The sequence below is a fragment of the Diabrotica virgifera genome, chromosome 7, assembly GCF_917563875.1.
Source record: "Diabrotica virgifera virgifera chromosome 7, PGI_DIABVI_V3a".
Taxonomy (NCBI): domain Eukaryota; kingdom Metazoa; phylum Arthropoda; class Insecta; order Coleoptera; family Chrysomelidae; genus Diabrotica; species Diabrotica virgifera.
In genome coordinates this window covers 159,762,121-159,773,933 of record NC_065449.1, presented here as the reverse complement: position 1 = coordinate 159,773,933, position 11,813 = coordinate 159,762,121, and the positions used below count along the sequence as shown (strand labels likewise).

General features: G+C 31.0%; 1 long non-coding RNA gene across 1 annotated transcript; it reads left to right on the top strand.

Moving 5' to 3' along the window:
- Positions 1 to 9,602: 9,602 nt before the first annotated feature.
- On the top strand, positions 9,603 to 11,354 carry LOC126888218 (uncharacterized). The gene is made up of 2 exons (XR_007699453.1): positions 9,603 to 10,172; positions 10,516 to 11,354. It is a non-coding gene; the product is annotated as an uncharacterized LOC126888218 (long non-coding RNA).
- Positions 11,355 to 11,813: the final 459 nt, after the last annotated feature.

The following is an 11,813-nucleotide window of genomic DNA, read 5'->3' as shown; positions in this document are numbered from 1 at the left end:
TTACAACAAATCACTAAATCTGTATGATACAGTTTTCAAGAGATGGTGACGGTTTAGTATAAAATAATAACCATTTTGCTTATGAATTATCAAATTTTAATTTTATTAAATCTATCGTAGAACCGGATTATAATTATAGCTCATATTAATATTCACAATGCTGCATTGGCGTTGATAGAAGATATCCTAGAATATTATAAAAACATTTTTAAATTTTTTTACAAATGTATATATAACCTCAAACCCTAATTGCCCAAATATTAATTAACTTGGGACCCTCTACCAGTATTACTTTATTTAGAAACATTATTTCGTCTCACAAGCCTTTCCCTGAAAAATCTTACTTACAAACTTGTAATGTTGATTGCACTCACTTCAGTTCAGAGGTTGCAAACCCTGTACCTAATAAAAATTCAGAATATTTTCATGGATCAAGATAAAATTGACATTTTGATATAACATAGGATAAAGACTTCCCCAAAAAATAATAATAATAATAATAAATAAACAAATATCAACCTATTTAAAACAAAAAACACAGTTGAGAGTGTTTAGAGATTTCTAAAACATTCGTCCTAAATCGGAAGACAATTTGTTTATAACTAAAAACAAAAAAAAAAGAGACGTATAAAGCAACATCTACCCAGGCGTTGAGTAGATAGATATAACATTTTTTTTTAATTAAAAATATAGACACTAATATTTTTAAAGTGTATAGTGTCAGACATGCATCTACCTCAGCGAGAGTTAGAACTGGATTATAGAAGATATTAGAGAGACGGCGAGATGGACAGAAAATTCTCAAGTATTCAATATTTTTTATAATAAACCTCTAGCAAAAGATTACGGACTCTTTGCAAAACCGTATTGTCTGGTGAGTCCATGTAATTGTATGTAATTGTAATTATATTACATGTGTAGGTTACTAATATTAATAAGAACATTAATTTTCTTATTATGTTTATTTGTACCTGGTTGAAAATACACATCTCATATAATTAAAATATAAACATGAATCTTAATTAATAATTGCTCTAATATATTAGTTAGGTATACATATGTATATATTTTGTGTAAAGTTTCTAAAAAAAAAAAAAAAAGAAAAAATTGCTAAGTACTATTCATTTTTGGATTGCAATGTACTTTTGTTTATTTATCGCACAATATTGTTTAATCTTTCAACAGCCTACCATAAGTACCAATGTTCGAAATGTTATGTGAAGGACAATTAATTGATTGGTTGACTTACCTGTTAAGGAGGGACAATCATAATTGTCCTATCTTACATTTCGAACATTTGTACGCTCCCCCCCATTGATTCTTTTGAACCCACCCATGTCTTGTGCGATAAAAATAAAATAAAATAAAAAAAAAAAAAAACAGTGATGCGCGGACGTCACTTGTCAAGAAGCTTAATAATCTTCTTTTTCTTCTTCTGCTTCTTTAAACTGTGATCAGCGGCCCGAAAAGACCACTACCACTACCATAAGTACCAATGTTCGAAATGTAAGATAGGACAATTATGATTGTCCCTCCTTAACAGGTAAGTCAACCAATCAATTAATTGTTTTATTTTTATTTAATAATACAGTAACAAGTATTTTAAAATCAATCTCCTTTTAAAAGACTCTAAAAAAACTTATCTTTTTCGGTGTACGATATTGTAACAATCCGTATATGAATTTGGGACCGACTAACATTCCGTATATGCATCTGGAACCTCGCCGCCTATTGGTTAAAATATTACCGCGTGCTGCAACGAACCAATAGAAAACTCCTATGGTCCAAATACATATACGGAATGTTTAGATGCGTACCGAAGGGGTTAAGACTGATTGTTTGACAGATCTGTTTGGTTCTCACATTTTTTGTATATACTGAGGCTGAAGTATTGATTTTAGGAGTTGCTATTAACCAAGGTGAAAAAGTAACTACGAGTATACAACATTTCCACAAGGAAAAAGGTTTTCGTGTAGCTGGCGGTATACCATATATTATCACAAAAAATTTAAGTAAAATCCTTTATAAAAGGTACATGTAATAATAATTTATTAAAATTCCCTAAAAAGGGCTACCTACAACATAATATGAACTAGTTTTATATCTGTTTACAGTGCTGAACCTAAAATAAGTGTAACCCAATGAACTGTCAATACTGATGGAATGGGTATGAAGCGAATTTAATGCGACCAACATACAAGAGAGAAGTCCTAGAGAGAGACAGAAAAGAGCAAGGGAAAAGTTGGGCCATGTAATTTGATTTGCCTATATAAACTTAAATCGGGGAAATGGACCTCATATTTTTAATTTAGTATCAGAGCTGATGGGCAGTGTTTCCAAAGAACATCGCACACATCTTATGGAAAATATAATGTCACTCAAATTCAATAAAATTTACACGAATATATTCGTTTTAAATTAACGGTTAAATCTTATCATTGCGCCAACTCTTAATTATGATTAATTACGGCGCAAATTGCAATTAAAGTTTATCGAAATCACATTTTTGAAGTCAGTAAAACTGTCAGTTACAATCACTATTGCTCTGGGTGCTATTCAAAAGAGCTTAAACCCCGCTGGGCCTAAGCAGATTAGTAAAACTAATCCGTTGATTTATGGAGTACCGACAATTTGGGTATTATAAAATATTTTTTCTCCTCTCTAACTTATGTACGTATCCATTTGATTTCAGATTTATTTATATCAATTTCTGCTCTTATTATTGAAGATATGGAGTTGGCGCAATGATAAGATTTGACCGTTAATTTAAAACGAATCTATTCGTATAAATTTTATTGAATTTAAGTGACATTATATTTTCCATAAGATGTGTGCGATGTCCTTTAAATAGTTTTTGTATTTAAATACGTCAGAACTCTCATCTTCATTAAAAGAAATACTGGTTTTAGTCTTTCTTTTTGTCATTGTCATTAAATGATACACAATAAAATTAGTTATATTTATTAAATATCCCTTTCAGTCATGACTTTTTGTTTTTATAGATAAAAAATTTTTAATGTGCACCATGAAATAATTAATTTTTTTAAAGATTTATTGTAGCAAAAAAAAATAAAATATCTTAGTTGACCTCTGACATATCACATGTGCTACCCATAGTACACTGTGAGCCAAAGGTAAAAAAAAATTTGAGCATGTTTTATTTGAATGTATTAAAATAATTTCTTTTACATTACTTTGAGTGGTAAAATAAAAAAAAAATTTTGTTTTTTTTGGATACATAGATGTACTTTACATTTAATGCAAAAAATGTGTGTTTTTCCAGAACATTTTGGCAATTGACACCTGGTTTGGGAATGTGTAGGTTTATCGTCAAAGTCAGGAAAGTGTCCTATACCATCTAATCGAACTTCTCTGATAGGTCCATATCCTTGACACCATTTTTTGCTAGGTGGAGATGAACTGGGTGAATTATCAGTTGAAGATGGTTTTCCAAGCTTCTTACCCATTTGTCCACAATATATGAGCGCTTCTGCAATATACAAACGAAAATGAAATAGGCCAAAAGTATCTTTTTGGGCTATATTGAGGAACTTTGCTTCTTCTCTATATTCCAGCCATGCGTTACAGCATGCCAAATCAAGAGCATGTGTAAACATTCTTAGGGTCCACTTGACCTTATGAAAGTTCTATATATAGAAATCAAAAAATCTAATTTGTCAACGCCTCTCATACTGGCATTGTAATGTTTTATAACTTCTGGTCGAGGCACCATAAGATACTTTTTTCTCTTTTGCTCCATCTCTTGCAAGTATCTTCTTCTCCTTTTGACTGAAGATTTGAGGCCATGGTTACACATTTGTTATCTAAACATCTAGTCATTATGACTTGTCCATCATTACTAATGATTTCTTGTGAAAATCCTCGTTCTTTTTTAGCTATTAGATTATCTGGTAAAAGTGGAGGTTTTGCAAAACGTTCTGCTCTGGCAGTACAGGAGGCATAAATATGCCTGTTTTGAAGCCCTGCAATAGTTGGTAATTAGAAAAATAATTATCGAAATAAAGTTGATGGTTTGGATTGGTTATTCTTTCAGTAAGTTTTATTACGACAGCTGCACTTTGACCAAAAACTTGTTGATGAAGGGAATTTAGTTCTGTAGTAGGATCTTGGTATAAAACGAAGTCGTAAAGTAAACCGGAACTTCCACACAAGGCATACAGTTTTATACCCCATGGACACGGCTTGCCTTTTATATATTGCTTAAGGCTTAACTGTCCCTTGAACGGAATAATTTGTTCGTCAATATATAATTTTGTTTCAAGTGATAATTGCATACACCTTTGTCGTATTTTGTCATAAAGAATTCTAACTTTCCAAAATTTATCAGTGTCATTTGGTTCATTGGCATCAGTAAAATGTAGATGGGTTCGTAATTTTGAAAATCTGTTGTACGCCATATTATCTTTAACAACATTTACAGAAAGTTTGCTGTCCCAATAAAGTCTTATACGAGGATAACTTAGGTTTCCCATAATAATATGAATGCCCACAAATCTTTTTATTTCGTTGATATTTGTATTCTCAAAGCGTGTATTATTTTGCTGGTGATAAAGATTTATGTATATAACCATAGTATCAAACAAGGTGTCATCAAAATATATATAAAAATAATCTATTGGTGATTTTAGCTGTGTAAGATTTGTGTCTTCAAAAACTCCTCCATTAACTGTTTACGCCCTAGTTTGCTTTTTAGTAGATCTTGAGAAGTAGTATCATCGTTGTTGACAACATGGGATGCTGAGCTTTGCGAAGTGACACTTTCAGAAAATTCTGCCTCCAAATCATTTACTTGACTGTTAGTATCATTATCATTACCTAAAATTAAGTTATCAGATAAGCAAAAATAACTAGTTGATGATCTTACCGATAACACCGTCGTCTCTCTGGAGATCTTCGAACGCCAATATCTCATCAGTCTCTTCATCACAAAACTCTTCCACATCAGAAAGTCCAGCCTCTATCAACTCATACAGTTCTTTTTCACTCAATGGCTTATTTTTCTTATATTTACTCATTTTTAAAAGTATATATCTGCAAAAAAATTAAAAAAAGTAAGTAGCTGAGGTTTTTCTTTGAATCACATTGTACTAGTAGTAGTACAACTTAACCCTTAACTACAGAGATCCGGTATTTTTTACCGGCGGGCATTCCGAAAATGTGGATATCGTGGTAACCTCACCACTTACAAGTTCATGTGTCTCTGTACCTCTCGGGCAGTTTGTATAACAATGCTAGTCAAAGCGTGTATTGTGTATTGTCAATATTTTCTTTTCTGGCACAAATCAAAAATTTTAACCGGTAAAAATTACCGGATGTCTGTGTTAAGTAAGTATTTTTATATGAGTACTATATTTGTAAATCTGAAAAGTTTATATTATTTTTTTGTGTTTTTGGGGAAAAAGTAAAAATGGACTGTGGAAGACATCCTGGACCTTCAATGAAGATTAAATTTGAAGATAAAAATTTTGAGGCCACTTTGCAAAAATGGAATTGCTATTTAATTCTGTGATAATTTTACCCCTTGCAGATTTTTTTTCATGAATGTGAAAATTTTCGTGGATGCTATTTTATATTTCCTTTGTGATTCTATGTTACGTTTATTTGTTAAAAAAAAGTCTAAATTTTTGTCCATAGCATTTATGGCCGTTTGTTTCAATAGACCAAAAATGTTACCAAAATTCTGGTTTAATAGATTATTCTTCAAAAATCTTGTATTATAATATTAAAATCACTCATTTTACCATTTTTCCCATATCTAGAGACTCCATAAAAACACATAATGCAAAATGTTTTTGTTTTTTATTATTAACTTTATATTTTGATTCTATTTTATAATGACCGGTAAAAAATACCGGGGATCTGTAGTTACTTGATAATATTGGGATGTCTGTAGTTAAGGGTTAAATATCCCTTATGTCACCATGTACTATCCGTAGTACATTGAAAAATACGTTGTGTTTACCATAAAAAAATATGTATTGGTTAAGAATTAATATTTAATTCAATAAAACAAAGTATAAACTTGTAACAAAAACTTTAAACTTACCTTTCAATCGTTTTTTACTGCAAAAAATGTCATCCGAAAATTAGGAAATAAAGAAAGCAACCGTTTCTCAGGACACGAGTTTGTCAACTGGTACTAAAACTTTTAGAACTACAGACATCGTTATTGGCTACCATTTTACTAAATAGGTAAATATGCTATTAAGCTATAGACGGCACCACGCAGCATAAATCGTTCATTTAGCATTACAAAAGTGCACTTCAAGTCGGCGTACTATACAGTGAGCACGTAAAGGTTGGAATAAATTCATTTTCTCGAGAATAGACTATTTTGGAAAAAAATCCCGAAATAGGTAAATTTTTATTTTTAAATTACGACTTTTTGGTATATATATCATACTAGTGACATCACCCATCTGTTCGTGATGACGTCATCGATGATTTTTTTAAATGAGAATAGGGGTTGTGTGATAGCTCATTTGAAATTTAATTCTATTATCTATTCAGTAATATAAACATTAACATAATTATTTATACAGAGTGTCCAAAAAAATTTTTTTTGCATTAAATTTATTGACATAAAAAGAAGAATGTATGTAATTTATTTAATTCAAAATACATTTTACTGCTCTCAGAAAACAGAAAAAAATATTTATTTGAAAAGTAATCATTGCTTGTCGCTTAAATTAAATGTTCAAATTGTCACGAGGCTGGTGGGTCGCTGCTTTAATATTGAATTTAAGCAAAAAACAATACTTATTTTCCAAATAAACATTTTTTACCTGTTTTAGGATAGCAATAAAATGTATTTTGAATTCAATAAATTACACACATTCTTCTTTTTATGTCGATAAATTTAATTCAAAAAAATATTTTTGGGGTACCCTGTATAAATAATTATGTTAATGTTTATATTACTGAATAAAGAATTGAATTGCCTTTCAAATGAGCTATCACACAACCCCTATTCTCATTAAAAAAAATCATCGATGACGTCATCACGAACAGATGGGTGATGTCACTAGTATGATATATATGCCAAAAAGTCGTAATTTAAAAATAAAAATTAACCTCTTTCGGGATTTTTTTCCATAATCGTCCGTTCTTGAGAAAATGAATTTATTCCAACCTTTACGTAATCACTGTATGTAGTACGCCGTGAGCGAAAGGGATATATCATGGCGCAGCTCTTAAACCTACAAAATAGAATATGCCAAAAAGAAAGACTAAAACCAGTACTTCTTTTAATGAAGAATACAAATTTTAAATGCAAAAAAGTATTTAAATTTTGCCCATCAGCCATGATACCAAATTAAAAATATGAGGTCCATTTTCCCGGTTTAAGTTTATATAGGCAACTCAAACTACCCGGCCCAAATTTTCCATGGCTCTTTTTTGTCTCTCTCTAGGACCTGTCTCTTGTATGTTGGCCGCAATCTCGATTCACTGTTTGAATGGGACGGGGCCATTCCATCAGTATTGACAGTTTATTGGTATATATATAACCTAATAAGTTAAAGAAAAATTTAAAATATTGACTAAGGTTTAAAAATGGTTTAGATTATACTGACACGATGCCACCAAAATAGAAAATATTTGGGTAAATACCCCTTAAACTTATATACAGTCAAGGAAACATTGACTAGAATTGTTATAAATAACATGGATGTTTTAAATATCACATGATTAGGTCCCGCCCAAGTAGCAATTTTTCGACGCATTGGTTGTCAGTACAAACAAATGCACTGTATATAACGTTGCCACAGTGGACTTTCAGTTGTTTCGGCCAACGACCCCTAAACCGACTGACATTACGATGTTACAACGTTAAGTAATATCTTTAGTTATATGGGCAACTAAGTTATTACTATTGTGACAACTACATATCACAGTTAAGTTTTTTCAACAATCGCAACTACTTAAACACGTTATAATGCTAAACTAATAATTTACGCCCATGGGTTTTCTGGCCGACTAGGTAGTTGTCTCTCACGACCCCAGGGCATTTACGTATAGTTCTATAGATGTGTGACACGTTTACGGCAACTTCAGGAGCAAAAAAAGAATTTACTTTATAACCTTACTTTTTTCTTATTATTTTATATTTTATTTTGCTGGAAATTTTCGATTTATTTAACAACCTGTTTATTTGTTTTTTATTAGCTCGTTTCTCCATTGTCCATTGTTTTATCAGTAGATTTGATAAGCTTAAATCTTTGTATCAGCTTTGCTAGACAGGGTTGCCAGGCCAGTTCTTACTCTTTCAGTACTATATCCGTTGCAAGATAATTTGGCTGAAACTCCGACAAAATATGTACTTTTTGTACATATTTTGTCTGAATTCCATCCGAGTTATCTTGCAGCGGATAGTAGTTTTGCTTTCAAAAAATCAATAGAAATCAGTATATTCTTTTTAGGCCCTGTAAATACAGTAAAATCTGTGTTTACGGTTACCTGTCAAAATCGCCCGGTTTCATAATCAACTTAAAGTAAACATTAAGTAAAGTTCACTTTAAAGTTGACATTTACCCATATATGAATTGTGATAAAGGTAGGTACCAACTTACTTAAAATTTAAAATCCACTTTAACTGATTATGAAACCGAGCGTTACAATCATTTTGAAAATTCTCCAAACCAATTATATGAAGATTTCCTTATTTAGATCTGGTATTTACCAGTTTCATTTCTCTGTCCATCTATTATCATCATCTACGTCCTGAATCTTATTTTCGGTAATGACATTGGTAAATTGTAACAAAATGTCTGAAAATTAGTTTAGAAATGGAGTGAATACTATTAAAAAGCAAATTTTATTTTAGTGATAACAAAATATTGAAATATACCAAACATCTAATAAAAAACATTGCCTACTAGAATTTTTTAAATAATATCAAAAATATACCAAAACAGTAGATATCTAGTAAATGTGGCAACGCTGTTAAGGAGAATGATGCACTTCATTGCACTGGTCACATGACCTCTGTCACCCAATAAGAGGGTGCGTTCTAAAGTGGTTGGGATAGTCGGTCCAGGCCGTGTTTGGTCGGCGATTGGACTTCTCGGTTGTCTCATCCGTCTATAGTTGGTAATAAGGTATATTTTAAGTAATATTGGTAATGTTGTTTAACCCGGCACCTGCCACGTGGGGATCTACCAGCACCCCATAACATATTTTTATCAAATATTTGGTATTTCAAGTTTGGTAAGCGAGCTGTGCGTCATAGTAGCGTTCTATAATATTATATAGTATATATGTGTTAGTGTTTAAAGTGGTTATTTAGTGTCATTCTGAACTTATAGCTCTAAAGTCGAATTGGGGTGTCATCATCTGGCACTTTATGTTTTATTTTTTTTTGTATTTTTGATATAAACAGGTCAAATTTACATTTTGTATTGAAATAACTGATTTCAATTATTAATATAGACTCTATACTCACTATATCTTAATTTTTTTAGATATTTTACTTGACTTCATTTATTATGGTTTGGTACTTGCTAGTTTGCTTATAACACCTTTTTCATTTTATTTTTCAACTTTTATAACATACTACATCACATTTTTGCCTGGTTGTTCGTCCTTGGATATGCCATCATAAATCTGATGTCCATGGATAGTTCAATTTTGGATCTTGTCCATACTTTTTTTCTTGATCTATAAATTTTTTATCATGCGAATCAACGTGTAAAAAAAATAGACTACTATGGTTAGTAATATTTTAAGTTTAGAAAAAAAAAGTTTGTACCTAAATTTTTTTTCATCAAGTATGAGGGGAATGTAACGGAACGTTACTTAATGGAAATATTTTTATTAAAATCATTAATAATTTAATCGTTATAAAATGCTACTTTTCTATCTGGCAACATCGCCAACGCCGCATATTAGTTCCACGAGTAGCCACTGCCGCAAGTACCAAGTACTGTCAAAATTTTTAAAAGTTTACTGTTAGCTAAATCGTCAAAGAAGAAAGACTTAATTTCCAAGTGGTCGACAGCTGTTTGAAAACAAAAAAAAAGAAATCTGATTTTAGTTATTATTTTAATGGAAAATATGTGAAATTAGTTGAAGGAGGAAAAAGTGTTGTTTTAGTTATTTGTTTCAAGAAGAAAAGTATATTAATTTGGTAGAATTTGGACTATCGCTGTCGGGTGAGTCTATTTGAGTTCATTCATGTATGAAGCCATATTGATGACCGGAAAATTTATAATTTCTATAAATCCTTGTCATTTATTCTTGTCATTATTATATATTCCGACTAACTATTTATAGATACAACTTTTAGTATCATTCCTAGCTTTAAATCCACATGTTTCTATATAAAAATTCCATAAAGTTATTCAAGGTCAAGTTGAACCTATGTTTTTGTAGAGAAAAAAACAACACTTCTTTTAATCGATCCTGACCAGTTTTTATTGGAGGTTTAACTTCCAACTTATTTCCTATTTCCATAAGATTTATTACCCAAATTAACAATGGGTTTGTATATTTTAGCCACTTGGAATCACTTACATATTTTCACCCCAAGAACATCAGGGGATGAAGGATAAATCAGGGGATCTAGCAGCAGTCACTGGGTATTACAGGATGGAATCATCTTTTTGAGTTTGGTTTTCAATCATTAGTTATCATTTTTTTGGACATTGGGAAAGGACATTACGTTAATTGGTGTTGGATAGTGGACAGTTGTTTAAGTATTTTTTTTATTATTATTATCAAGAACATTAATTTTTCTCCTAATTGGGACATTAAATATTTATTAAAAATAGCATATTAAATAAGTTTACATTATACTCCACTTGTTATATTTACATATTTTTTTTCATACCAAAAACAAAAGAAACAATTTAAATATTTTCAATTTTTTAATAATAAATAATACTTCCTCTTCAAGGCTTAAAATTTGCATATTTTCTTTAATCAATTTATTTCTTTTGTTTATCTTCTCAACTGTAAGGTAATTGAGCTCAACTATCCGGAGAAAATTTGGTAATTTTTTTATATTATAATTAATGAACCTTGGCTTTCGTCCCCCTCAGGGTAATTGACCATTTAACTTGTTTTTATTATTGTAACCGCACATGAAGTTAGAGTTTTACCTCGAGTAGTGTGTCGGTTCATTTTTGTACCATAAATTGGATTTGAGATTTCAAACCAATTTTTAGGGGGGACTTTGTTCCTATTTTGTTTAAACTACTCTGTAGACTGTAAATTGTACATACTTTATTAGTAAAATATTTTTTATTAATTTTAGGGTATACCTTGTTGGTACATATACGAATTTTTTGTACATATAAGTAAAAGCTAAATACACTATTGATTGGGTTGTATAATATTTTTTTTATTACCTAGTTGTTGTCATATGTTTCTAGGTTTACTAATTTTATTGTCATAGCAACTAACTAGTACGAGTGCAGCAGTATAGGATACCTGGTAGAGCCATAGTCTACGCTCTACTGGCGCCCACGATTTATTGTTATTTTTCTATATTTTCTAGTCTTTGTTCATCTTGATATTCCCTTTATATCCATCATCTATATTCTGTAGATTTACTGTCTTTGACGGCGCGAAAAATTGGCCGAACTATCCTTGAGTATCAAGGGCTCATTCTCTTCTGTACCCTGCTAGCTTAACTACATTCAGTTCATCCATCTACTTCTGTTTCTGTCAATAGTTTACCATCTGACTCTTTCATTTCACATTCCCATACAAGTACTACTTGTACGCTAAGGTAGTATTTGTTACATTTGCTTCCCAACGTAGAAGCCCCTTCATTCCAATACATTTGCTTC